This window comes from Sorex araneus, chromosome 11 (assembly GCF_027595985.1).
Source record: "Sorex araneus isolate mSorAra2 chromosome 11, mSorAra2.pri, whole genome shotgun sequence".
Classification (NCBI taxonomy): domain Eukaryota; kingdom Metazoa; phylum Chordata; class Mammalia; order Eulipotyphla; family Soricidae; genus Sorex; species Sorex araneus.
Window position 1 is genome coordinate 12982294 of NC_073312.1, and position 22460 is coordinate 13004753.

The 22460-nt window shown below is 50.5% G+C and overlaps 1 protein-coding gene and 1 non-coding gene across 2 annotated transcripts in view; both read right to left on the reverse strand.

Moving 5' to 3' along the window:
- Nucleotides 1-22460, reverse strand: part of ADRB1 (adrenoceptor beta 1) — a 66842-nt gene that overhangs the window by 10333 nt on the left and 34049 nt on the right. The window lies entirely within an intron of this gene.
- Nucleotides 17667-17773, reverse strand: LOC129399544 (U6 spliceosomal RNA). The gene has a single exon (XR_008627166.1). It is a non-coding gene; the product is annotated as a U6 spliceosomal RNA (small nuclear RNA).

Here is a 22460-nt window from a genome sequence, read left to right on the forward strand (position 1 = left end):
CTGTTGGTTTTAGCTCTGTTGGAAAAGACTTTGGAGTCATTCAATTAAGTTCTTAGTGCATTTGGTCATGCACTGTAGGATATCATTGGTTTGTCCTTTCTCCCTTGCCACAAAGAGTTTAGGCATATCTGGCAATAATCTCTAAACATTTTAAGACAACATTGGTATGTCCTGTTCTCCTTGCTACAGGGAGCTTAGGTTTATCAGGTCATACCCATCAAAGGGCTCCCGAGTCACTCCCATTCCTTTGTCTATCCGTAACCACTTCTCTATGCCCTCTTCCCCAACCAGTTAATCAGCTTTTCCCCTAATCAGACTCTGTTAATTTGTAAGGTCAGACCTTTCTAGGACACTGAACTTGTATTGTAAGTTAATATTGCCTTTTTCCTCTCCTCGTGTCTTTTGAATAGTTTACTTTAAAGCAATGCCCTTTTTGTATGGACAAAGAAAGACAGTTGTTAATATGCTGTTGTAACACGAGATTTAATTGGCTTCTAATGTTATTCACTCCTGAGCATCTGCTTTCTCGACTTAAGCCTCAGTTGCCCTTAGTTCCTAGCACCCCAAAGGCAGGGTCCCGAGAAGGGACGGGACGGACCCAGGGCAAGCAGTGAGTTATGTGCTACCCTGGCATCGAGATGGGCCTGGCCAAAGTGCCTAGTGCTTAACTATAAGTTAAGAGCTTGGTCATGGACATGTCATGTCATGATCCAAAAGTAACAACGGGACTAGGGCCCTGCTAGGGATAGGAAAGACTAATCTGGCCTGAGCGCTGTAGTCTGAGATTGAGGTGACCCCAGGAAAGCAATTCTATAAGCTTAATGCATCTCTTGCTATGTCCATACAAAATGATTAATATTATGAATGCTTATATGTTAGTTGGACAAGGAGAAGAGAAACACACCCATGGGACTCTGCTCTTAGGTGGGTCATCCTGCTGAAAGAGAATCTGTCCTAGAAGAAGCATCCCCTGAGGGAAAGAACTTTACCCCTATTGATGGTGATCACACCTATGTGTAAGCCCCAACCCCTCATGCTTGGGGATTTAACTAGGCTGAAAGAGTGGGCTGGGGACGAGTCCCAGAGCCAGATCTGGAGAAGCTAGATTGAGATCCAGATCCAGAGGAGAAGGAGAATGAAGTAGGATGGGGGAGGAAGAAGCAGGAAGAGACTCAGAGGAGAATGGAGATGGGAATGGAATAAACTGCAACTGAGACCAACCAGCCTGGCCCTCGTTCCTTCCTTTGCCTGCCTCGTCATTGCCATCAACCTCCCCGGGGTGGGGGAAGCGGCCGGAGACTACTGAACTCGGGCGGCGGGAGAGATAGAGCGCTGCTGCCCGGTCCCCGGTTCGGAGTGCCCCCCTCTCCTCTTTTTTGTGTGTTTACACAGTGCACAGGGGCTCAATATCTGACTTTGGGTTTGTTTCCACCTTTTTTTTTTTTTTTTTTTTTTGCCATACCTAGGAATGCTCAGGGGCTACTCTTGGCTCTGTGCTCAGGAATTACTCCTAGTGGAGTCCAGGGGTCCATATGGAATGCCAGAGACAGAATCTGGGTCGGCCGTGTGCAAGGCAAATGCCCCACCTGCTGTACTATAGCTCCAGTTTCTGTTTTCACTTCTTTACACATCTGTCGCTAACAAGTTCTCCTGGAATAGTTTTGAGAAAACATTTTTGTTTGTTTTTGCTTTGGGGCCACACCCAGCTTAGTTCAGGGCTTACTCCTGGTAGGATTTGGGGGACAAAATGTGGTGCTGTGATTCAATCCCAGGTTGGCTGCATGTAAGGTAAGTGCCCTAACCTCTGTGCAATCTCCACCCCATCTTTTTGTCTGTTCAGCCAGCCCTTTCTTCCCTTTTTGTTGTTATGATTGCAACCTGGGGCCATACCCTTCAGCTTGCCATGAGCCGGCGATTGCATCATCTTCCTGTGATGTGGGGATCCCAGACACTTGTGCTCCCAGCCAGTGCTCAGGACCATGATGTGATGTCAGGAATCTAATTCATAATTGCAAGGTGGTGTTTTGCCACTCTCTCAGGTTGGGGAAAATCTTAATTTAAATTTACTAGCCTGAACTATGCTAACAATGTTCCCTGTGTGATTCATGTGTGCTAAGGGGTCCTTGGTAACATCTCTGGAACAAGGTTCCAGCCTGAGAGATCTCAGATCTACGTGTGGTTAAGAGACTATTCTGGGTTTTTGGTTTTTTTGTTTGTTTGTTTGGGGGTACTTGGGACTTACTCCTGGCTCTGTGTTCAAAGGTCACTCTTGGTGGGACCTAAAGTGTGTGACAGGGATGAAGCTTTGGTCTGCCCCAGGCAAGGGAAGTGGCCCACTCTCTGTCCTATGGCCTTGACCAGAGACTGTGCCCTTGTCATCAAGAACCCCCCGAAGTTTTATCTTGGTAAACTTTTCACCAGAAACATTTAATACCTGAAACAACTGTATTATGAACAACTTGGTAAATCATGCTGTTATAATAATTTTTTTAAAAAATTCACCAGAACTACCGGGAAAGGGCTTAAAAGTCTGTAATTCAGATTTTTATCACATGGGAAGCTCAAGTTTGAGCCCAGATTTGGCTCCTGAATTAGGGGGACCTGTTTGGTCTACAGAAAATCACCAAGAGGTGATCCCTACATACCATACCAGGTGTGGCCCCCAGAATAAATGAAACTTCCCCAAGCACCGAAAACCTTTGAGCTGGGGAAATGGCTCAGGGGTTCGAGCACTTGTTCTGCAGGCAGGAAGCCTGGTCTGATCCCCAGCACCACAGGGTGGGGACCACCTGAGCACTGCTGAGAGTGACTCCCGAGCACCTTGTGTGGAGGACTCCCTAACCATCACCAGGAGTGATGACCTAAACCAAAATGAATAAAATGATCATTTTTAAAGAAATCAAACCTCTTCCAGTGGTTGGGATCTGACGCAAATTGAAGGAAGCCACGTCAAAAGGGCTCTGGTGTCTACTTCTGGATTTGATCCCTTGATCAAGCCTTTGGGTGACTTGGTTTCCTCACGTGCCCACCGAGGGTGATGGGTGATGGTCGTATAGCCAGCTCTATGCGCTGAGGCAGTGAGAGTGCTGAATGCGGTGCCAGGGCAGTGTTCAGAAGACACACAGTGGACGCAGCCCTTCCAGACAAGGACAGCCCCAGGCCAGGGCATCTGGACCAGAGCCCCGAGCCGTGTGGAGCTTGATGGCTGGGAGGCCTGCTCGTCCCCTTAGCCCAGACCCAGGTCCAGGTCTTCCGGGATAGAGAGCAAGGGTGTCTATGTGTGTCAGTGTGCTTGTGTGTCTCTTTGTGTGTCTGTGTGTGTCTGTCTGTGTGTATCACCCTATGTGTGGTTTTTGTGCTTTCTGTCACATTATCATGAAACAACATGCCATTCATGCCCGGGGCATATGTATATGGCCAGTTGGCTTTGGGGTGCCACCCAACCCGTTAGACCCACCAGCACGGACCTGGAGTCAATGATTGATCCTCTGCTGACCTTGTAGGGTTGGGGTGGGGGATCTCTTTGAGAAATAGAAAATAGACAAGTCTCAGCAGGGACTTCCTTCCTGATAGAACAACGTCTAGAAAGTTCTGCGGGGGGCTGAAGTTGTGTCTTCCAATGCCACTAGGTGGCAGAGGAAGGTTGTAAGAGCCTCCGTCCTCTCAGTCCCTGGGGGAATCTTCCTCCTTGCATCACTGGAGGGTGCTTATCTGCAGGGGGCCTGAGAGGACTTTTCTTTCTAGTTCTTTCTATTCTGGGACAGCGCTGGGTGTGCATGGGATGGACCAGAGTCCCTTCACACTCCGGGTCCTCATCGTGGCAGCTTGATTGTTGTCCCAGTCCCTAAAGAGAAAATATCAACAACATAATAACTGTTGAACATGAAGATTTCAAGCCTACTGGAGCCACTGCTAGGAAGGACTGCATTCCTCTTTTCTGTTTGTTGGTTTTGGAGCCACATCCGGTAGTTCTCAGGGCTTACTCCTGGCTCTTCACTCAAGGATCACTCCTGACTGGGCTCAGGAGACCATATGGGATGCTGGGAATCGAACCCAGGTTGCTTGTGTGCGAGGCAAGTGCCCTACCCATTGTTCTATCACTCCAGCCCCAAAGGGACTGCGTTCTTGTTGACGGCTCTCAGGACACTGTCAAGAGAGAGTGACCTGAACACACAGTGAGGTCACAACACCTGACAGCTGGCAGATGTGCTCCTCAGTCCTCCTACTGGAGGCCCAGCGGCCCAGGAAGTCAAATCTTTAACTTGGTGATCTCAGACGTCATCCCCCTTGGAATACTGAACATAACTTCCAACACCCCCGAAGATGGGAGCAAATATGGAATGAGTAAGCGAGAACCAAATGTGACTGATTTAAGCAATAGATCTTCTCATTTTCCTAAATGGTCAGGTGCCAAGTCTGAACCGCAAGCTCCTCCTTTGAATTCTGATGGCTGGCTGAGCTTTGACCTACCCAGACAGAGTTCAGGATAGGCGTGATCAAGCAGACACCTCTGCAGGGAGGAATCACCCTCCCGGAAACAGCTGCTTTGATATGTGTCAGCACCCAGGGAGGCAGAAATCCAACAGGTTTCTGCTTGTCGGATTGGAACATTCTGTTGCAATCGATGTGGCTTGCGAACAGCGAATGAAACTTTTTCCTGCATCTGCATTCTATGACTCGTTCGAACTGTTGGGTGGAAATCAAAGGTACCTTTTTGAGGCTGTTAGTTTAGGAATAAAGTCCAAGACCCAGGAGATAGCACAAAGAGCTGGCCACGGTCCCTGCCACCACATGGACCCCGGCTCAGCCTGGAGTGACAGCCCGTGTCCAGTACCCGCCCTGGAGTCTCTCAGACACCCAAAAAGGAAAGAAAGAGAAAGAGTGAAATCCTGCTTCTCTCCTCCCTCAGATGTTGACTGGGGGACAAGTGCCCCTGGGAGTTGGCCGCAGGCCGTGCAGCCTGAAAGGGTTCATAGAGAGAAGTACGAGAAGGCCCTGCCAGACTGAGGGACGGGCACCTGGGTTTCCAAGGGGCCACTGTCTGTGTGTCCTCTGGTGGGACCCTGTCCTCCCGCCCATTGGTCTCTGTGGATCCGGGCTGAGTGCAGGGTTTGAGTTTAACTTAGGTGAGTTCTCTGGCCCTGGTGCCTCCAGCCTCTGTATTTACTGACATATTGGCAAAGCATTTTCTTTCTTTTTTTTTTTTTTTTTGGCGGGGGTGGGGGTGGGTGGGGGGTCACACCCAGCGATGCTCGGGGTTACTCCTGATTCTGCACTCAGGAATTACTCCTGGCAGTGTTGGCGAACCCTATGGGATGCCGGGGATTGAACCGGGTCGGCTGCATGCAAGGCAAGTGCCCAACCATCGCTCCGGCCCCTGGCAAAGCATTTTCTATCATCTTTCCCAGCAAAGACTCTGCCACTTGGCTCGGGAGGCAAGCGGGAGGGGGAGCCCAGTTTCCTTGGACAAGCCAAGGGCATGTCCGTTTCTTTCTTTTGGGATTTGTTTGGGGCAGGGGAAACCCACCCCCAGTGGTGCTCAGATCTGAATCCCAGCTCTGCACTCCAGACCCTCCTGGGGGTGCTTGGGGGCCACCTCTGCAGTGCTGGGATCCAGGCGAGAGCCTCAGCCTCTCTACCATCTCTTTGGCCCCAAGTCACGTTTATTCCAGGGGGTTCCCGGTGAGACCATCACCATTGCTTTTCCTCTTTAAAGAAGGCCCTGGCCGCCAGGAGCGGGGTGTTGGTGCTCCCTGGTTTTCTCTGGAAGGCGATTGGGAAGGAAGCCTCAAGAACCGGTGCCCGCCCTGCCCAGGGGCAGGCCAGCAGAGGCAGAGGCCAGGGCTGGAAGGGCAGCAAGGCCGGTCCCTCCTGAGCTCACTTCCTGCCTGCCTCACCTCTGTCCACAGCCCTAGGCAGGACTCCGAGGGGCCAGAGAGGCGGAGAGTGGGGCGGGAAGGGCCCCTCCTTAGGAGCACCCAGTCAGTGCCCGCTGCTCATGTCCATAGTCACGAAGTCCCTGTGCTTCGAACCCGCAGCAGCTGCGTCCCCCGCTATGGCTCAGAGCCCCTCCAAGCCCCTGCTCGGGCGGGCGGGTGGGCGCTGCTGTCTCTGCTGCCGTGAATCTCATCTCTGCGAGGTGGTTTTTTTTTTCCCTTTTCTAAAAAGGAAACCTTGCTTTCACTTCTGACTTTCTTATCCTAGGCTGTTTCCGCCTTCTTATTCAGGAAATTTTTCTGGAGCCAGTCACATGGGGGCGGGGCGGGGGCGGGGGGGGGGAGGGCCGGGGGGAGTGTAGTTTTTTGCCTTTGGAGTAGGATGTACCTTTCTGGGGCTTGGCTGATAACAAGGAGGCTTGGGGGGGCGTATTGATGGAGAGTTGCCAACTTGCTTCCAATGGGCCGTGAGGAGTGGGACTCTCTATTTAGGACCCGGTGGTGCTGGGCACCAGAGCGTGTGGTCCTTTAGGGCTGTTTCAAAGGCAGATCATCACCCAGCACCTCAGGGTCCGCGCACCTCGTCTCGTGATGCTCCGGGCTTGGCAGACTTGAACTCGCGGCCTCTCTTCGGAAGGTCACGGGAGGCGAGGGCAGGGCTGTGTGGCTTAGAGACGGGCGTCCCTCTCCGCCTGGTGCCACACTCTGGGCACGGTGCCAAGCTCGCCCCTTGGCACGAAGATCACAGATTTGAAGCTGGTGGCTACTGGCAGGATGGGACTTTTTTTATTTTAACCAATTGTGTATGGACTGATAAGGCTCTAATCGCCCTACCCGGCCGGGCGATGGTGATAATGAAGACACAAGGCCTTCCCTGGAGATTTCAAAGGAATCCTGCTCAGATATATCGATTAAAGCTTGCGAACAGGCACCCAGATTCTCAGAAACACTTAGGGTATCATTCTGGAGCTGGGCAGCTTGCAAACGCGTCCTCTGGGCCGGTTCTCAGCCACAGCATGACTGGAAGAGAAGAAGGTGACGGGAGGTGGCTGCGGGCATGGGCTATGTCACTGTCACCTCCAGCAGTTACTATTTTAACCAGGTATTGCCTGTTCCCCGCCTGCTGGCCCGCCCTGCTCAGGCCTCTGCGGGGAAGAGACACATTCCCCCCCCCCCCAGCCCTCTCAGCAGGAGGGGTGTTGGCTTTGGGGGTCTGTCTAGCACCATTTTCCTGACCAAAGGCAGCCCTTGTTCCCGGGCTGGGGAAAGCTCCCCTGAGTTCAGGCCGGGTTGGGACACTGTGCGTGTGTGTCCCCTCCCAGGGCAGGGAGGGAAAAGGGGAACCGAGCTCAGAACGCAAACCCTTGCCCACGCCCACATTTCAGTTCCGGTTCAGGAGGCGGAGCTGAAACGCTCTGCTCCAGCCGGGGGGAGATCGGAGGAAAACCAGGGCGAGCACCCAGAAGACAGGTCCTGGAGCCGGGACCCCAGCAGCCAATTTGGATGTGGGTGGGGGGAGCGGGCAGGGCCCTATTCTGAGTTACCTCCCCAAGGACACAGCAAAGGTCCGAGTAGGCTGAGGAGGCAGTGAACCCTTCTCAGCCTCTGCCATCCTCTGCACATTTCCAGGGACCCATGATGACGAGGAGAGAGGGTTTCGCTTTGGGGGTTTCACTTTGTTCAGGGGCGGGGGGGGGGGGTGGGGGGCAAAGGGCAGAGAGAGGGAAGCCAGAGTGATTGCCCGTGTTGCTAGAATCAAAGTCACCTTGTGTCACCCACACTCACCGAGCTGAGTCGACTGAAATGAAAGCGACATTCTAAAGGGCGTCCCTGTGTTTAACCCAAGGTGTCCAGGACGTTCTGCCCTCCCCGGGCACTGCAGACTCTGATGGAGGGGTATCCCCGAGCCGTTGCTTTTGTTGGAGGGAGGCTTTTGCCCCTGGGGTGGGAGACTAAAGCTTCCTTCCTTTTCCGGGCTGAGTCCTGGGATGGAGAACGTGCACATAGATGGGGAAATGGCCCTGGTGGGACAGGTCGGGATCAAGACCCCCTTGGGGTGGCTTTCCTCAGCTTAGTCGTTTCATTCTCTGGGTCCTGACAATCCGTGTGTGTGTGTGTGTGTGTGTGTGTGTGTGTGTGTGTGTGTGTGTGTGTGTGTGTGTAAAATGCTCAGGATCTGAGGGTTCAGTGCTGCTCGGGGTCCTGTGGAGCTGGGGTCACCCAGGCCAACTTCTTGGCCTTGGGGCTTTCCAGGGCTGCATCCGGCCAAGGACCGAGAGCTGGGAACCAAACCCAGGCTGGGCGCATGCCAGGCATCTACCCTGACCACTGGATTATCCTCCTGTCCCCTTAGAATGGGTAGAGTCACGCCCTGACCGTATTTTCACTTACAGACCTTTTGAGACAGCCTAAAGACAGTCACATTCTGAGACTGGGGGAGTGGGGAGGGCTTGACCCTATGAAGGAGGGCTGAGGGAGGAGGCTGCTTAAGACTCACCCCCTAATAGGGCCCAAGTTTCCCCTGTGGGAACAACTGGAATCACAGTTGATTGATTTTCTTGACTGAAACTCACACGAGACAAAGTCAGACAAGGGATCGGGAAGATGTCCCTGCTGAGCGAAGGGACACTGCTGCAGATGGTGACCGTGGCGGGGTGCGGGGCGGAAGAGCTTGGATTGATTTGTTGTTGTTGTTGTTGTTGTTTTGGGACCACATCTGACGGTGCCCAGGGCTTACTCCTGGCTCTTTGCTCAGGGGTCACTCCTGGCTGGCTTGCGGGGGACCGTCTGGGGTGCCCGGCAACAAATCTGGGTCGGCTGCAGGCAAAGCCAACACCCTACCCACTGTGCTGTCGCTGCACCCCATGGGAGGAGGGGCTGCGATGGCATCCTGTGGGCACTGGCGGAGGCTACCTCCTTCGGGCGCACTCCGAGTGCGGAGGCAGTACACCAGGAAGAGGAGATGGGCGCAGATGCTCCCAACCCTCCCGCTTTCTTAGAAATCTGCACCCAGGGCGATCCTGTGGATCAGACGTTCAACGATTTCTCCATTGTTGCTGAGTTCACACCTGCTCCATCACGGCTGAGTCAGTGCGACCCATTTACCGCAGATGAAGGCAAACGGGTGAATGCAACGAGCGTTTCACTGCAAATGGGAGAAGGCTGCTGCTTTGTCTTCCTCCACAGCTTCCCTGACAACTCTCCAAGCCCCCCCGCCTCCGTCCCCTGTCTCAGCCCCTGCTCAGGATCTGGAAATTCAACATAACGGGAAGGTCTCTGTGGGCTGGGGAACAGAGGTCCCCCTGGGCTCAACTCAGCTGGGGCAAAAATGGCTATTTGGAGATTGGAGGCTGGAGATCCGACACAGGGAGGGCAATGTTCTGCACACAGCCATCTTGTGCACACACATACACACACACACACACACACACACACACACAGGCCCGCACACACATAAGCGCACCGCATACACAGGAGTACTTATGGCACACACAGGTGCAGTACACACAGGCACACACACACACAGGTGCACCGCATATACACAGAGACATACTACACACACACACACACACATACACACACACACACACGCATGCACGCACTGTGCACACACATGGGGCCCAGCATGCTCTTGCCGACAGAGGCCAGGAAAGCATATGTCTGTTCTGGAGAGAGCAAGCATCACTGGTGTCTTCCCGTTCAGGACGCCTATCTGCGCCCAAGAGGCTCTTTAGTGCCAGAGAGTAAAATCTGACCACAGTGGCCCTCAGGCTCCTACTATTGCATTTTGAAACTTTCTCGTTGCGTCAGGAGTGGAACACCCTTGTCTCCTGCCGCTGGACTGGGGGCTCCTTCAAGTGACTGGTGTGTGTGTGGTGGGGGGGGGGGGAGAGCGGCGGAGGGGGGTGGCAGTGACTTCTCTTTGGGAAATCCAAGAACCAGGTGGGAGGTTTTGATTTCTTTCTGGTTCTGAGTCCTGACTGTGAAGCTTCATTGTCCAGGGGGAGGGCCAAGAAGAAATCACAAATCCGCAGTCACAAAATAAGCATTGTGACCCACTGAGGCAGAAACTATCCTTGAACACTAAGGTAGGCAGGAAGAAAAGAAGGGAAAAAGAGCCAAAGCAAAGTACAACTTGTTACATGCACAAAAATAAAGCCCAAGGAATGGGAAGAAAAGGGATGTTAGAAACGGCACTTTTCCACCTTAGACCAAGAGGCAAATTTGGTAGCTTAGAAACTCCTGGTCTTTGGACCTTGAGCTTGCTTGATTTCCGAAACAGGACTTGAAACGGGAATGAGAACCCCCAAATAGCAAACAGCATCAGCAGCCAGCCGGCCAGAGCTCACTTCCCTACTCTTGACATTTCACTAGAGCAGGAAAACCACAAACCCAGTGAAGATGTTATAATTAAATCCAAGCCCCTGTGCCGACTAGTAGTTGGTGTCTCAGAGGCTCAGAGCAATGTAAGATGGGGTTAGTTAGGACGCCTCTCAGAAAGAAGAACCGACACAAAACAAGAATGGCAGTCTCTTTGCTCCAGGGAGGTCTGATTTCATTACATCCATCTCATTTACTGTTTCCAGCCCCAAGGGAATCATTTCCATGTGACAGTTATCTTCCTCAATTTGAGATAAAAGGAACTAATGTGCGTTCATAACAAGTAACCAGACCAAGTTGGGCTCCTTAAAGCAGAGAAGAAGATGATGGAAGAAGATTTAGAGAAAAAAAAAACAACAACAACAAAAAGGAAAACCCCAGAAAACTATCTAAAGGCAGAGAGCTAATACAGCAGGTAGGGAAGGCACTTGCTTTGAATGTGACAAGTGGCTGAGTTTGATTTCCGGCACCCCAGACAGTCCCCTTAAAAACTTCGATGGTCACTCCTTACAGAGTCAGGACTCAGTCCTGAGCACTGCAGGGTGTGACCCCTAAACCCAAACAACAAAACGTGGAATCGGATTCGCTGAACTCCCAGCCTTCCTGGAGAGCTGGGGGAGGAAGCAGGGCCAGATGCAGCCAGTACCCGGACTCCAGTGGGGGCAACTCTGCTGCTTCCCCATGGCTGAGACCGCGTCCCCCTCACCTTGGACCTCACCCAGATGCTCCGTAAACCCGCTGGGCCACTCCTTTGCTGGCCCGCCGCCAAGTCATAACCAGAAAACTGAGGTCCTTAGGTTCCTCCTTCCTCAGAAAGGATTTGTGAAACCTGCTTCCCCCCCTACCCACCTATGCATCACCACCTCTTCTGGGAAACCCACCCCCATCCAAAGGGGCAGGGCTCATGCTCTGTATCTGTTCCTCCTCCCTTGGATCCCAATAGCTCTGCTGTGGGGGGCAATAGGTCTGGAGGGCCCTCTGGGGCTTGCTGGTGTATCCTGACAGGGTGGGCCAGAGCCCGTGGTGACGGAGTCCTCTGGGCTGGGTCTCTGTCCTCTCTCGGCCATGGTGTGCAGCTCTTAGCTGGGTTTCTTAGCGCACACAACTGAGAAAGGCCAGAGGAGTGGGAAGGAGTCAGCCTGAAAGAACAGCAGAGGCCAAAAGCCTCCTGGACAATCCCTGCAGCGAGTGAGCCATGGTCTTAATGGTTTAGTTTGGGGGTACACACCTAGTAATGTTCAGGGCTTATTCCTGGCTCTGTGCTCAGGGGTCACGCCTGGAGGGGTTCAGCGGGCCACCTGAGGTGTTGAGAATTGAACCCTAGTCTGCCGCAAGAAGAGGAGCACCCCACGTGCTGTACTATCTGGCCCCACAAGCCCTACTTTGATTCAAGTCTCTAAGGTAGGAAAGGGGCCACAGGCTGCACCACTGTCTCCCGGCTTTGCCCCGACTAGGGTCCCAGCAGGCTCTGATGGTCAGGTCGCTCCCATCCCAGGCTTCTTCTTGAATTCACCTCTGGGGTGGGAAGGCAAAAGCAGGCCAGGTGCCCATGGTCCCCAACCCACTGTCGCACCTCCCCTGCCAAGTAGGAAGCAAGCCCAGACATGAACTCAGAGTCCCCAGCTAGGAAACGGAGGAACCTCACTGGATCTCTGCCAGAGACTCATCGAGAAAGAATGAGAAAATGGGTATGCTGGTGACGGGTGTGGTGTTGAAACCATGTGCATGAGAAACCACAATCAATAATGTTTTAAACCGGAGCCAGAGTGGGTTGAGCATTTGTCTTGCATGCAGCCAACCCGAGTTTGATTCCCGGCATCTCATAAGGTTCCCTGAACACCACCAGTAGCAATTCTTGAGTGCAGAGCCAGGATAACCCCTGAGTGTGACTCAAAAAGCAAAAGCAAAATAATAATAATAATAATAATAATAATAATAATAATAAAAACACTTTAAAAAATAGTATTCTAAACCACAGAATCGCAATCAGCAAAAGGTATTTTCTTTCTCTTTCTCCAGAAGGGAGCCAGGCGGTGAGCTGATGCCTGCCCTTCTCCTGTATCGGGGCGGGGAGGGGGGCGGTGTAGGTACCTCATTCTCTTCTCCATTGAACTGACCAGAACTCTGGAGGTTGAAGGGTAGGATGAAGAGGTGAAGGATGGGAAGATCCTCCCCTCTCCCACCCCCACACCCCTCACCCACCCGAGGCTGGTTAGACAAGCCAGTGAGGTTCTGAAATGTCCCCAGTTGGCAGGCAGTGCCGTGTGAAAAGCGCCTCCTCACACGAGCGCTGGTTATCTGGAGGCCAATGCACATGTAGGATAACACGGGGTTGTCCTTTCTCCCTTGTCACAGGGAGCTTAGGTTTATTGGTTACACCCATCACAGTGCTCTCGAAACACTCCCACTCCTCTGTGTTTTTCTATAACTTCTCTGTGTTCTGCTTCCCGTATCTGTTTATCACCTCTGTCCCCCAAATCAGACCCCGTGACTTGTAAGGTCGGAGTCTTCTAAGGACTCTGGACTTTGTAAGTGAAATATTGCTTCTCTCTTTTCCTTGTGCCCTTTGCATAGTGTACTTTAGAGCAAGAGTGTCCTTTTTGTCTAGACACAGGAAGACAGTTAATGCTGTGCTTTTGTAATTTGGGAGTTAAATGACTTCAGATAATATTTGCTCCTGGGCATTTGTCATATTTACTCGACTTAAGCCTCATTTGCCCTTAGTTCTTAGCACCCCAAAAGCAGGGTCCCGACGAAGGGACTGGATGGAACCAGGGCAAGCTGTAAGCTACCCTGGCATTGAAACAGGACAGGCCAAGTGCCATAAAACTTATAATAAGTTAAAAGCATGGTCGCGGATGAATTCTATCATGACCCAAAGAGAAGTGACTGGACAAGGACCCTACTAGGGTTAGGAAGGACTAACCTGGCCTGAGGACTATAGTCTGGGATCTAAAGTGAGATGTTCTACTAATCATCAGGGAGATGCAAATCAAAACAACCATGAGATACCACCTCACACCACAGAGAATGGTACACATCCAAGAGAACAAAAGCAATCGCTGTTGGAGAGGATGTGGAGAGAAGGGGACCCTTCTCCTCTGCTGGTGGGAATGCCGACTGGTCTAGCCCCTTTGGAAAACAATATGGACGATTCTCAAAAAATTAGAAATTGAGCTTCCATTTGCTCCAGCAATACCACTTCTGGGAATATATCCTGGAGAAACAAAAAAGTATAGTCGAAATGATATCTGCACTTATATGTTTATCGCAGCACTGTTTACAATAGCCAGAATCTGGAAAAAAACCCGAGTGCCCAAGAACAGATGACTGGTTAAAGAAACTTTGGTACATCTATACAATGGAATACTATGCAGCAGTTAGAAAGGATGAAGTCATGAACTTTGCATATAAGTGGATCAACATAGAAAGTATCATGCTAAGTGAAATGAGCCAGAAAGAGAGGGATAGACATAGAAAGATTGCACTCATCTGTGGAATATAAAACAACAGAGTAGGAGAATAATACCCAAGAATAGTAGTATATAATACCAGGATGTTGGCTCCATAGCTTGGAAGCTGGCCTCACACGCTGGGGGAAAGTCATCCCAGATAGAGAGGGGAACACCAAGAAATATGTGATTGGAGATTCTGCGCGGGAAGGGAGATGCGTGCTGAAAGTAGACTTGAGACTGAACAGGATGACCACTCAATACCCTTATTTGGAACCACAACACCCAAAAGGAAAGATAGATATCAAATTGGAATGCCTCGCTACAGAGGCGGGGTGGGTGGGGGGATGGGACTGGGGGAGTGGGAGGGATATTGGGTTCATGGGTGGTAGAAAATGGACACTGGTGGGGGGATGGGCTCTTAAACATTGCATGAGGGAAAAACAAGCAAAAAAGTGTGCGAATCTGTAATTATACCCTCACTGTGACTCACTAATTAAAAATAAATAAATTAAAAATAAATAAATAAAGTGAGATGTTCCCAGGAGAGCTGCCCTTTTTTTTTTCTTTCTTTTTTGGATCACACCCAGCGATGCACAGGGGTTACTCCTGGCTCATGCACTCAGGAATTACTCCTGGTGGTGCACAAGGGACCATATGGGATGCTGGGAATTGAACCTGGGTTGGCCGCTTGCAAGGCCTACCCGCTGTGCTATTGCTCCAGCCCTGAGAGCCACCCTTTAAGCTTAATATATCTCTTACTGTGTCCATTCAAAATGACAAATATTATTAAGAAGCAAATTTAAGATAGCCTTTAAATGTTTATGGTTGAAAGAAAGGAGAAATAAGCCCTGTGATGAAATCCCGCCCTTGAGCCGATCTCCTAGCAGAAGATCTTTGTCTTAGAAGAGCCACCCCAGGAGAAAGGGCGTTACATATGTTGATTGTGCCATCTGACCTATGTGGAGCTTCTCTCTCAACCTGGGATGTTGAGCTCTTGACTAAGGCAGGGAGACAGGGCAGGATGAGACTAGCACGGGGGAAAGTAGGAGGAGCAGTGTGAGACTGGAATGGGGCGCGCAGTGAGATTGGAGTAGGCATACGGGGAAAATGGAATAAATAACGGGATAGAGATGGAAATAAACGGAGACTGATCACCAACCAGTCTGGGGGCCCTGTTCCATCCTTCATGCACCTGTTGGTGGTGGGGGAGCCCATGCACATTTTGTGAACAGACAACAGGAACTCTGGTACCTAGGCTGGCACGCAGAGAGCAATGTCCTAAGCAGAAATGACATGCCAGCACCTGGACTCTTCCGGCTGGGTCTCATAGAGCAACTGAGGCTCCTGAGGGTGCAGATTCCCCAGGCCAGTTCTAATACAAGGTGGCGGGGTCGAGGAGCCCGCTGAGCCTCAGCTCCAGGCTCAGGGAATTAGGGTGCAGCTAAATTACTAAGCAACCCCGAGGGTGAACCCAGAGGATCCCTTCAGGTCTTCAAATGCTTATTCTGGGATGATTTTAGATCTACAGATGTGATGCAAAGATAGCACCGAGCGTTCGCCTCCACCCCTCACCCAATCTGCTGTGCTGTGAACATGTTACATTTTCATGGTGCATTTGTCAAAACTCAGAAACCCTCCCTGGTATGTTACGAAATGGCAAGCTTTAGTCGGATGTTGCCAGTTTTTTTTTTTTTTCCAGAATCCTCTTTCGGTTCTAGGATCCAATCCAGGGTGCCATCTTGCTTTCACCATGCCCACCACCCCACCCTTCGGCTCCTGGGGTCTAGGAGTTTCTCCTAGATTTTTGCATCAAGAACCTTGATGTTCTTATGGAGCTACTGGCCAGGCCTCAAAAAAAAAATTAGACATATAAACAAGCCCACTGGGAGGTGTCAGGGATTTTTCTCATTGCTAGTCTGGCGGAGTCTGGAGGAGACATCACAGATGACAGTGTCCTGCCGCATGGTAGGAGACACTCACATGCTCTTCCCCACCACATCAGCCTGCATCCCAAGAAATGGCCCGCTGTATCACTGTCAGTTTACTCTTTCCCAGTCTAGGCGACAGTGGATCAACCCTCCAACTCCTTTATTTACAAGAGAAAAAGCACAGAAAGGCAAGGCCACTTGCAACGGAGTGTTTTGGAATCGTTCTTGCTGTTATATTTATATGGGAGCCAGGGTTTTCTTGAAGCCCTCTGCCTTTACCAAAAGTAGCAACTCTGATGGTAGGAATTTCGAGCTCTGTGACAGTTGGGTGTGGGCGTGTGGGCTTGGGTGATAAATGTAAGCAGCATTCTGCATCCTACCGCTCAGGCAGTGCCCTGATGCTCTGCCTAAATATAGGGCAGAGCACGGGGTAGCCTGCTCACACAACCTGATACAGATTAGAAGGCTGAAGCACCCCTACGCACAGAGGGCAGCCAGCTTAGCACCTATTTGCCAGCGGAGGGTAGGGGTGCGCTCTGAGGAGAGGTGATGATTGTTTACCCAGGGCAAATCAAGCCTCTTTGGTGGAGGGTGTAATGAGAGAGGATCAGGGCTCTCTTTTCTATTTAAATTCCACAGTGTTCCCCGGCAGACTGTCACGCAAGTCCATGAGCAAAGGCCTCCCTGCCTCTTTGAACTTGAAAGACGCCAAAGAGCAGAGAGGAAGACTCAGTGCTGATGCTCACTGACCAGAGCGATGCACCTCGAAGTCTCGATCACTCTAAACATCTGTCTTCCCCACTCAGGAGAGCCTGGGAATGACGGCTTTTCACATCCGAGGCGTTAGGCAGAAAGCATTGCTGCGTCCAGGATGGGCAGAAATGAATCATTCAGGATACATAAAGAAGAACGAAGCAAGCGGAACCTTGGGGGAGTTGTTGACTGGGATTCTGACTTGGAGGAGAAGCAAGCGGGTCAGAACGTCAAAGCCAGCCAATGTTTATTCTGAATGTCAAAATTGATGGAAAGTTCCATCAGTCTTTGACTTGGGTCCTTAATAGAAACTCTCTCACAATAGCCTTTCCAGGTAGGCTGCTCTTTGCTCTGTGTTGTGGTTCTGTTGAAAACAGTGGAGGTCTCTAAAGAGGCCGGGAAATTAAGAATGGTTCTTGGAGAGGCAGGTGCTCTGAATTCAAGAAGGCCTAGTGAAGTATTCTCAGGCCTCCTCAAGATCAAGGTTATCTCTTTTTTTTTTTTCTTTCCAGAACAAATGGTGCCTGGAAGGCTGTCACATTTTATTTTATTTTATTTTTAATTTTTTTTTTATAATTTATTGACTTTTTAATTAGTGAGTCACAGTGAGGGTACAGTTACAGATTCACACATTTTCGTGCTTGTTTTACCCTCATGCAATGTTGGAGAGCCCATCCCTCCACCAATGTCCATTCTCCACCACTTATGAACCCAGTATCCCTCCCACCCTCCTATCCCATCCCCCCACCCCACTCCGCCTCTGTGGCAGAGCATTCCAATTTGTTCTCTCTCTCTCTCTTTTTGGGTGTTGTGGTTTGCAATAGGGATATTGAGTGGCCATCATGTACAGTCTCTAGTCTACTTTCAGCGTGCATCTCCCTCCCCGTTTGGGATTTCTAATCACATTTTACTTGGTGTTCCCTTCTCTATCTGGGATGCCTTTCCCCCAGCGTGTGAGGCTAGCTTCCAAGCCTTGGAGCCAACCTCCTGGTATTATAAACTACTATTCTTGGGTATTAGTCTCCTACTTTGCCATTTTATATTCCACAGATGAGTGCAATCTTTCTATGTCTGTCCCTCTCTTTCTGGCTCATTTCACTTAGCATGATACTTTCCATGTTGATCCACTTACATGCAAAGTTCATGACTTCATTTTTTCTAACAGCTGCATAGTATTCCATTGTATAGATGTACTTTTTTGACTCTCCAGGATATAAAATATGGAACACTTCACGAATTTGCATGTCATCCTTGCACAGGGGCCATGCTAATCTTCTCTGTATCATTCCAATTTTTGTATATGTGCTGCCGAAGCGAGCACTGTAACATTTTATTTTGTGCTTTCTTTTTCTTTCTCTCTCTCTCTCTCTCTCTCTTAACTGAATCACCGTGAGAACAGTTACAAAGCTTTCAGGATTAAGTCTCAGTCATACAATGATCAAACACTCATTCCTTCACCAGTGCACATGTTCCACCACCAAGAATCCCAGTATACCCCCACTCCCACCCGCTTCCCTGCCTGCGTGGCAGACGATTTTTCACTTTACTCTCTCTTTACTTTGATTACATTCAATTTTTGATAGAAAACCCACTATTATTATTTGGCATTTCCCCCCAAAAATCAGACCTGCCAAAAAGGCATCATTAGATCATTTGTTGATAATGGAGAGCATATGATGTTGCACGGCCGCAAAAGTGGCTGTGCAATTTTGGAATTCTGGTATTTTAGTAATTAAGTCCAGAGGTATTTCTGCAGCAGCTGCTGTGTTCCAAGGTTGGTTTGTGTGCCTCTGGAACCATGGCTGTTTGGACTGGAGGAGCTGTTCATGGGTGGCCGCTCGGGGTCTCATTTGGGTAGGGAGCAGGGCTGGTTCTGCCCCCCCCCATCGTGACATTTCCCATGCACCCCATCACTGCAAACTCCTACCTCTCTGTTCAATTGGCTCTGAAAGGTGGCAGCAAAGGGGAAAAGGTCAAGGGACAAAATCCCTTCCCCCCTCCCCTGGAGCTGCATGGGGCTGTAGCTTAGTTCACAGTCCAGGAGTATATCTGCCAGCAGCCGTTGTGTTCCAAGATTGGTTTGCGTGCCTCTGGGATCATGGCCGTTCAGGGGTGGAGGAGCCATTCCTGAGTGATTTTTTGTATATCAGGAAAGGTGGGAATCAAATTCATAGCCTTACTCATGGAAAGGGCTGGAGTGATAGCATATCAGGTATGGCGGGTACTATTCCTCTGTTCCTCTCGGAGAGCCCAGCAAGCTACCGAGAGTATTTTGACTGCACGGCAGAATCTGGCAAGCTACCTGTGGTGTATTCAATATGCCAAAACCAGTAACATCAAGTCTTGCAATGGAGACGTTGTAAGATGGTGCTCGTGCACAGCGGCCACTCAACACCTTTATTGCAAACCACAACAGCTAATTAGAGAGAGAAAACAGAAGGGAATGCCTTGCCACAGTGGCAGGGTGGGGTGGGGGGGAGATGGGATTGGGGAGGGTGGGAGGGACACTGGGTTTACGGGTGGTGGAGAATGGGCACTGGTGAAGGGATGGGTTCCAAACTTTGTATGAGGGAAGTATAAGCACAAAAGTGTATAAATCTGTAACTGTACCCTCACGGTGATTCTCTAATTAAAAATAAATAAATTAAAAAAAAAAGATGGTGCTCGTGGTCTCACAATGGTGCCTATTCGAGCAAATCGATGAGCAATGGGATGACAGTGATACAGTGATACTCATGGAAAGGCAAGTGCTCGATTGCTGAGCCACATCCTTAATCCACAAATGAGCAAGGTTGAAGTTTATTTTCTACCTCTACCTCCACTTTCCTCTGCTCCACTTTTTCTTGAATGCAGTACCTTTTGTTGGAAGTTGAACTGCTGGACAGAGGATGAGAATGAGATTCGGCCTCTGTGCCAGGAAGTCTTAGGGATTACAGGGGTGGAGAGAAGATGAGGGGTACTATGACAGCAGGCTGATGGACAAACAGGGCGATGAGACAGGGCTAGAGTTACCCAGGGTAAGGCAGGAGAAGGAAAGGAGTTCTAGGCAAACACAGAGCAAACCAAGACGTATGGGAGTCACCAACTCACTGGCCATCGTAATAAAATGAGATTTTTGCCTGCTTTCAAAAAAAATGATACAGTGACTCATCTTCATTTGGACAAAGAAACATGTGAACAGAGTTAAAAGGTCCTGAGAAAGGTTAATGGGGAGAGGAAGGAGCTTTAAAAATTAAAGGAGATCAAACAGCTACTTTAAGACACTGTGCTATGGACATTAAGAATTGATAGAGGGATAGGAAAGCAAAATAGATAGTGTGACATAATAGTAATGTAATACGCTCCAGAACAGCAAGATTTTAAATAAATCATAAAGAAATCATAGGGGAAGCTTTGAGTTGTTTTAATAGTATTGGAAAACTTGGTAATTTATAAAAGATTAAAATTATAGTCTTGCCTGCTACTTTAAAATATATTACAAATGGATTAAATAAAAGTAAAACCATAAAGCCTTTTAAAAGCCAAAGAGAACATCATAGTCAAGTTCTTTCTAAACTGGATATCAGTAGAATAAATTATTGTGAAAAGAATGAGATTCTGCAATAAGCAAAAAGAAAAAAACCCATACATTAAACTGTAAAACAATAAAAGAAAAAATAAAGAAGTTTTTTTTATTTCAAATAAATTTTTTGGGGGGTCACACCCGGCAATGTATAGAGGTCACTCCTGGCTCTGCACTCAGGAATTACCCCTGGTGGTGCTCAGGGGACTATATGGGATGCTGGGAATCAAACCCGGGTCGGCCGAGTGCAAGGCAAATGCCCTACCTGCTGTGCTATTGCTCCAGCCCCTCAAATAAATTTTTTGGGGGGAGCACATCTGGCACTGCTCAGGGGTTACTCCTGGCTCTGTGCTCAGGGATCACTTCTGGCGGTGCTTGTGGAAGCATATGGGAGGAGGGGATCAAACCCTTGTTAATCGCATACAAGACAAATGCCCTACTCATTGCAGTACCACTCTTGCGAGCCCCACAGAACTTAATCTTAAGAAAAAAGGGTTGCTGTCCTTATTGTACAAGCACACTTCAAATCTCTTGAGCCCCATAAGAGTTGGAAGAATCCTAATGTTTCTGGCTTTCCTGCCCCAAGGCTGCCTACACCTCAGCCCTGAGGCCCCCCCCCCAACACACACACACACACACACACACACACACACACACCACACATACACACATACAACACACAGACACAAAGTGTCTGTCTCTGTCTCTCTGTCTCTCTCTCTCTCTCCTCTCTCCTCCCCTGACCTCCTTCAGACCCAGTGGTTCTGGTGATGTTCTAAGACTCTCCCATTTCCCAGAGAAGTGGCTCCCGGAAGCTCTGTTGCAGAACATGTCAGCCATGGTGAACATGAGTGGTCAGCCCCTGGCTTGTAGGTGCACCCACAGCAGGCCTCCTGCCCATGTGCAGGCCCTCTGACCTTGCAAGCTGAAACTACAGCTTATCTTAATGGGAGACCAGTGAGCAGGCAGCCTATCACTGTGAAGCCTGGAACCTCAGCTTGCAGTCACGTGGCCGCCTCCACCTGGAGGCCCTGCAATGGGGTGAAGGGGAGCGTGGCTGGGGAAGTGGGCAAGTGGAGGAGCACCCTGTGCCGGACTCAGGCTGGAGAAGGCCTGTGCTCCCAGTAGGAGCCGGGAGGACGGCGGAGGGGGGGGCGGTCCAGAGAGAAAGGATAGTCGGAAAGGCATTTGCCTTGCACACAGCTGACCCAGGTTCAATCCTCAGCATTGGATATGGTCCCCTGAGCCCTGCCAGGAGTATTCCCTGAGCACAGAGCCAGGAGTATGCCCTGAGAACTGCTGGGTGTGACCCAATAACGGAAAAAGAAAGAAAACAGAAAAGAAAAAAGGAGAGAGGACCTGGCAAGAGGCAAAGTCTGCTGAGGGGGGTTGGGGCTTCTGAAGACCAGGAGAGGGACCAGGAGAGGAAAAGGGGAAACCGAGCTTGTTGGCAGGGGAGACGGTTGAGAGGGCTGGAGCTCGTGTTCTGACCCCAGCACTGTACGGTCCTGCAGGGAGGAGCTCCAAAAGGGAAAAGAAAAAAAGCTAAGAAAAGTGCAAGTGTACAATGGCACCCCTAAAGGAGGCCTGTGACACCCACAAAAAGAGAAATGGGTGAAGGAGAAGATGAAATAGGGAACGTCTCCCGGAGGGGAGAGGGGACGTTACTGGGAGAGCCTGGTAACCACACCGAGGACTGCAGGGGTCTGGGCACGAGGAAGAAGGTGGCCCGGAAGCCCAGAGTCGGCGGAGAAGTCACCCTCACCGCTCTGTGGTGATTTCAAAGCGGGGACGGGGATGGGGCACTTTCCAGACAGGGTGGATTCCGACCTGACCAGGAAGTACACGGTGTCCAGAGCTGGCGGAAGGAAGCTTTACCAAGGGCAGAGTCAGCTGAGAGCTGGCCGGGTCTGCCCACGCTGGCCGCACACAGCTGACAGGGGTGTTTGAAGCGTGTCCACGGCTTCCTCTCACCATGTCCGCGAGACCCGCCACGGTGGCGCTTTAGGGACCCAGCACTAAAAGCTCTGCTAGGATGACTGGAGGCCAGCGGTAACAGGAGCTGCAGGTTCCTGCAATTAGTAAGAGAATCCTTGAGGCTGTGCTCAGGCACAGCAAGCATATGTTATCTGTGCTCATCACGCAGGGGATTGTTCTAGAAAGCTGAGAGATGGCCGGGGCCTAGCTGAGGAAACAGGGCAGGTGCGGCTCTGGTCTGCCTGTGTCTGGCATCGCTCTTTCTGGTCTTCCTTTCTGCCCAAACCCATGCACTGTCACCAAGACCGGTGCCATTTCTGTCCCCTCCTGTCCCTGTTGCCTCGTGTGGGTGTCCAGGGTCCTCTGTCTCATGACCGCTGGCCGAGACTGGAATGCTGGGCTACCTGATGCCACGGGGAAAGCTCAGCTCTGCAGCACGGGGAGATCAGTTCCCTTGTGGGAACTGAGA